Below are 6532 nucleotides of genomic sequence, written 5' to 3'. Positions count from 1 at the left end.
AGGTTTAATTAAATTTTGTTGGTATTTAATTGACTGGATAATTAAATCTTTTATAATCTTTTAAACATCTTATTAAAGGATGATATATTAATTACTAAAGTTTAATCCATATTCATGTCTTCTATAAGATTTATCTTAAATAATTAATCATTTATATCTTTGAATGACATGAATAAATAAACTTTAAATTAATTCCTTATTAAGATTGGGAAGAGAATAAAATTTTATTATTTAATGAAATCATATATATCTATCCTTATTAGGATTCTAGATATATAATATAATTAGAAAACTATTAAATTATTCTTGTCCATATCATCTAGGAATAAAATATATCTATAGATATGGTCAATAATCTAAATATTCCTTAAATCTAGGGAAATCTTTCCAAAATATTTTATTTCCATCAAATAATAATATTTTAATGATATCTTTTAATTTAGGAATCAAATAATCATTAAAATAATATTTCCTCGTTATCTCGTGATCGAGGTTGGCACGATCAACGACGACGAACATCAGTCGGGGTTCGCCCGCCGGAGCGGCGATTTCAACGTCCAGCCACCACCAGCAACTCGCGCAACGGCGCGTCTGCTTCCATTCTTCCTTTCTCCGGCGTGAAGACGCCGATCTTTCCCTCTGTCAACGTCGCACAGCCGCGCAGCCACCGCCACGCGGCTCCGGTGATGCTCCTTCCGCCGCGTTCGACCTTGCGAGAACGAGCAGCAACCGATCGTCTCCACCGTCGTCGAAGGCCGCACGTCCAAGGGAGATCGTCGTTGCAGTCTGGTTGACGGCGTGGACGAGCCCTCGCTCGTTTTCACGTCGCCGCTTGATCACTGCGATTCTCCCACTGATCGGCGCGATTTCCGAGGCCATCTGGGATCGGTGGTCTCGACGGCGGCGCGCACGAGTTCACCCTCGTCTGCGTGTCGCCGGCCGATCACCCCCTTCGCTCCCACTCGCTCGACAACCCTAATTGGATGTTCCTATTTAATTCTCACTCATCCCTTAGGAAAATAATTCACCACAATATTATTTCATTCTGCATCAAAATATTCACATATTCGAATTTCACCTCCACTCCAAGATAAATGAATTTAAACAACTAAACAAAGTAATAAAATAATCATGATCTCAACCTGTTTCATAATGAAATATTGCTATGCTTGCATAAATTTACAAGTAATCCTAGTTGTACAGATATACAAATTGATGTTGGAGTCCTCGACGTGGTCTATAAGAGCATAGTTAATGCAGGCGGGCCTGACCACACCTGGGTCACGGCTTGCATCTGGGACGGGTCTGGGCCGCGCTTGGGGACGAGCCACCGGCCTGAGGCCGGGTCAGGTTGCGGCATGGCCTAGTGTTGCACGCACATGGGACGGGACGCGTCACGGCCCGGCCCAGCGTTGGAGAGGGTTCGGGCCAGACCGGGGCCGCAAATTTGATTTTTTTTTAAAATTAATTTTTCTATAATTTTTTTATGTTTTAATGTTTTTTTAATTATAAATTCTTTTTTTTTAATTTTAAATCTTCGAAAGAATTATGATTTTCCAGTGTTTAAATTGCTAACGCTTTCAATTTTTTCAAGTAAAATAAGTTTGAATTGTGAACAGTGCAATTTAATAGTTGGAGCTTGAATTAAGACTACAAGGTTATAGAAGTTGTGGCCAGAGTCTGAAAATTAGGGGAATGATGATGGGGAGGGGACTTGGGGCCTGAATCTGGGCCACGGTTAATGATGCTCTAAAATTACGCAATGAACAGATGAACCATATTGAGAATTTCACAAAATGACTGATAATCGACCACAATTATTATTTTATGGATAAAACCCTAAACTTTTATGTGTATGATTAAATTGATGCTAAATCATAAATAGTTTTAAAAATTATGCTTATAAAAATTGGAAAAATGCAGTAATTCAAAGACTCTAAAAAGGGGGCTTGAACCTCAGCCACACGCTCTAACTAACTACTCCCTCCGTCCCGGCTAAGATGACACATTGCTTAGCCGGCACGAGATTTTAGGAGTTATTGGTTAAAGTGTTTAATTGGAGAGAGAGAAGGTGGGTGTAAGTATTAAAGTAGAGAGATAAAGAAAGATGAATATTTTAATAGGGGTGGGAAAAAGTGGTTGAGTGTATTAATTGAAGAGAGAAAGTTACCAAAAAAGGAAATGTGTCATCTTAGTTGGGACAAACTAAAAAGGAAAACGTGTCATCTTAAGCGGGACGGAGGAAGTAATATATTGCATCTTCTTGTTTATCAAAGGGTGGTTTTAATTATTATTATATCTGTAAATGTAAAGTTTGTATTCTTTTAATGAATTATGGCCGAATCAATTACATATTATAAATAATAACGGCTTCAAAATCAATTTTTTCAAAAATCAAAAGATAAAGATACCAAAGTGAAATAATAAAAAGTGGCTTCATTAAATAAAAAAAAAATATCAAAAGTAAGCAACAAGTGCAGTATCTAAGCTTACACATCTTCAGTCATCAAGTGTCATTTCACCTCTAAACAAAACTTTGAGATATGGCAGCACTCTTGGCAGTGCGTTAACATCCGCTAAGTTGACACTCATCATATCGAACGCGACGCACGTTTTGTGCATATGCCCTGCTTCATCGAACTCCGGGATCTTCGGGTATCTCTGGTAGATATGAGTCAGTATGATCCTATACGCACCTGCATAATTCCCCAATTCCACTGCCTCCGTCGTCGTGCTGTGTTTCCGAGCCACCGCCTCGTCCATCATCCCGTCTTCAAAGGTCGCCTGCAGACGTGAGTCAATAAAATGGTCAACCAAGATCACAGTGAGCATACTGAAATAGGCACACATTCAGTACATCCGGATGCAAAGTGCACATGTCTTCACTAAATTCTAATTAAAGACTGTCTTCACTATATTATTAGAGACTAATGAGTCCACTAAGAGCATCTCCAACTGCGGACGTCGCGGTAGGACGTCCCGGAAGTCCGACCGGACGTCCGCCGTAGTGAAGAAAAAGGTAGGACACGGACGTCCCGTGAGGACGTCGGATGGGCTCGGATATCCGACCGACGGACGGGCGGACGTCCGCCATTGTGGCGTGGGTCGGAGGTCGAGGTCGGACGTCCGACTAAATTTTTTTTTTTAAAGCTCTATAAATACGGCTCGTTGAATTTTAATTCCATAAATTGAGTAATTGTGAATTTATTTTATTGCGGGAAGTCCTAGTGATGACGTGGCAGGAAGTTTTTGTAGGAAGTCCTAGTGGAAGTCCGCCACTGGAGATGCTCTAATTTCTAATTAAAGAATAATGTGCACCATACATCCAGATGCACGGTGCATCTATCTTAACTAATTTCTAATTAGAGACTAATGTGCCCGGATGTACGTAAGTATTTGCCATGTAGAAGTAATAGTAGTAGTGTCATGACTTGCCTCGTGAATGAGCACGGTCGCGCGGCGGGCAGCCCAAACAAGTTTCGGGCAGGGTCTGGTGACGCCTGAGTAGACGACTTTCCACCCGGGAATGGTTTTACCGGCGCTGTTGATCCTGCTCGCAGCCTGCAGCACGACGCCATGAGCTCCAGGACAATGAATGACAGAGAAGCTCACCAGCGCTTCTAATCCAAGTTCTCCGAGACTCTTGCACAGAGATGAATCGATGCCCTTGCTCGTGTGATTGGTCGGGTTCCCTTTGTTCGAATCAAAAGCCTCCAATGCATCTTCGGTTGTATGAGAGCAGTCGAGAAACCGCATGTCCAGATCCTCGACCTTCTGGTAGTCGTTCAGAAAACAATTGAGCTGATACGGGCCAACGACGAGGGCGGGCTCGTGTGGTGATCCCTTCAACAGATCACGTCGTCGAGCAAGGATACTTGCAAGGCCCGTGTGGTGATCTGCGTGGAAGTTCGAAATCCAGATGCATTTCAAACCTTTTATAGCTTCGTCCGCACCTTGGACTCCGAATCTGCAACATATCAATAACACGGGGTAAGAGAAAGACGATCCGGATAAAAAAAAATCTCAAATGCAGAAAAGGGGTGCAGTGTTAACCTTCTCTTTAGCTGTCACAAGCTTCCATCACCACAATCTAAGAGTATGCTTCCTTTGGAAAATAAATTGATGAAAATCGAACTAACGTTTCGATACTTTGAGGGTTGCGAAGAACCGGTACCAAGAAGAACAATCTCCATGTCTTCTCTGGTTATATCTTCGAGACAGCTAGGGACAGCATCTTCGAGCAACCATGGTTCCTCAGTCTCACTCGCGCAATCCGAAAATAAACGGGTCACATTCTCGGAGGCGTCTCTAGCCTCCGGAATTTCTGACAACAGCTCTTGAATGATCTCGGAATGAGATGTTAGTTTCGGTATACTTGATCTGTCGAGCCCCATATTTTCGTAGGGTAGCAGATTAAACTACATATATAGCAAGGGTACAGAGCCATCATCAACAAGTAGAAATGAGCTATAATTGCTTCACTTTATATGGCAAAAACCATCGATCCGACGTAGAGATTTCGCATACCTTGAGAAGATTCTCAGCCGAAATCTGTTTGAATAGAACCGAGATAACGAGTAAAAAACAGAGAATCATATAATTAGGAATCAATCGCATGATTTGAAAATATTGTCATGCGCACCTCATGTGATGCCTCTGTCTCAGATGGTAAATCCATGTGCGGCGGTGTCCAGCAACCCAGAGACGGGAAAAACTGAGGGCTCAAATAGTTAAGACGAGCTGCGAGTATAGTACTAGCTTTCAAAATCGGCACCTGCGTATTTTTCCTGCAGAGACGAATGCATCAGCTCCAAGAGATCAAACACGAAGAAGCAGTCGAAAAAGCAACAAAAATCTAGAAAGTTCGGAAAGATTCAAATATTTAGAGAAACCAACATTTGATGTCCTGCCATTATAAGCTCAGCTTCTCCGAATTTTGACATCCACGTTCGATAATCATCTGTCCGAGTGACGCTCAGAGGAGTCAGATGAATTACACAATTCACAATCTTAGAACCCTCTATTACCTCGTGCGCTGTCTCTACATAATACTGGGCGAGGCATTGCACGGTCAGCAGATACCGGAAATGCAACAATGTTGGGCAGTCGACCAAAAGGACAATAGGACCAGGATCAGACGGACCCATTATTACGTCACTTAGGTGTACCTGAATATCACACCACATTGGGCACGAGGCTGAAATATGCAGAAGATTGAAAGCAGAAAACTAAAAAGATACAAGAGATAAGCAATATCTACCATAATATCTTGACTATCCGACATTATAGGATTCCCATCTAGCAGCGAGTCGCATTTTGGGCCGGGTCTTAATCCGAGAGCAGCGGCCCTTTCAGGGTCAAATTCTCCCTTAAGCTTTCGCAAGTCACAAATTTAAATAACAGAGAGATCACCGGGCTTCGTCACATTTTTAATAGGCTCAAGAGAACTTGGTTTGTCAGAGTTCGGTCTCAAGAGTATTGCGGATATTATGATCTCTTCGTGGTCGAACAGAACAAAAGGATTATCCAAGCTCTGCAGCACCATACTCGGTGATCCAGGTGATGGCCCAAAGCTATGCGAACTAACATTGGCATCCTTGGGGATGAACGATTGCATAGCATCAAGCAAATATTCAAAGTTGGAGGGGCCCCACAACTTGACCTTTGGCGCAAAGAACAATTACAGTTAAATCTCCACAGTCACGATTTAACTAAGTTTAATACAAGAAATAATACTTACAGGCATTCCATTGACTCCCATGCCCACCCGGGTCAATAAGAAACCTGTAGTGAAAGAGTAAACGTTGTAACTTCCAGCAACACGATGGTTCTAGCACGGAAAGTAGTTGGTGTAGAATCACATGTATCTGTAAAATAGTACGAAATAAAGTAGTTACCTGGAAGTCCACCAGCTGTTTCTGAGCAGACACGTGAGAGAAATATGTTACTAATCTGGAGAAATTTGACACATAAGGAAGTATAACGATCTGTAGAATTGCTAAAAAGAGAACAAGCTACGTAAATGTTTATTCAAAAGATACCTGCGAAAATCCGATCTTATGCTCAGTGCTGAAGCGTTCAAATCCCTGTAAAGAAGTATAAGATACATGGGAATTATTTCCAGAAACCATTACGCAATACAAGAATTTAAACAAGATTGAGGTAAGCTCACTTCTCCAGCATTAAATATAAATCTTTTATGTTGAAGAAACAGCAGGACTGTTGGGGATGTGTCTTGTGTATCCATTCCGTTTCCAAGGATCTGCAAGATATATGGACAAATTGATCGATATGAAAGCATAATACTCTACTTATCAAAAAAAAGTAAACAAGGAAGACCATACTATTAAATCTAATTGCAAAGGAAAAGGACACACACAAGTAAAAACGTATGGCTGAAGTATAATACAATGCAACTGGACTTTCATGATGTGGCATCTCAACATAGGTTAAAATGCATTAAACGAGAAAAATAAATTGTCCTTCTCCGTGACTAGCTCATCCGGGTTAACACATTTTGCTCTCTTGTTGA

General features: G+C 41.5%; 1 pseudogene across 1 annotated transcript; it reads right to left on the bottom strand.

Annotated features, from left to right (window-relative positions):
- Window positions 1-2416: 2416 nt before the first annotated feature.
- On the bottom strand, window positions 2417-6238 carry LOC148932392 (tRNAse Z TRZ4, mitochondrial-like; annotated as a pseudogene). The gene is made up of 11 exons (XR_016135850.1): window positions 6173-6238; window positions 6042-6086; window positions 5898-5918; window positions 5741-5784; window positions 5261-5662; window positions 4897-5168; window positions 4643-4787; window positions 4528-4551; window positions 4054-4418; window positions 3436-3967; window positions 2417-2784 (listed from the first exon to the last, which is right to left on the bottom strand). The product of XR_016135850.1 is annotated as a tRNAse Z TRZ4, mitochondrial-like (transcript).
- Between the last annotated feature and the right edge of the window lie 294 nt (window positions 6239-6532).

This window comes from Salvia hispanica, chromosome 2 (assembly GCF_029641045.1).
Source record: "Salvia hispanica isolate PSC_SH4W2 chromosome 2, Shi_PSC_v1, whole genome shotgun sequence".
Taxonomy (NCBI): Eukaryota; Viridiplantae; Streptophyta; class Magnoliopsida; order Lamiales; family Lamiaceae; genus Salvia; species Salvia hispanica.
The sequence above is the reverse complement of the archived record's forward strand: the minus strand, read 5'-3'. Positions and strand labels throughout refer to the sequence as shown.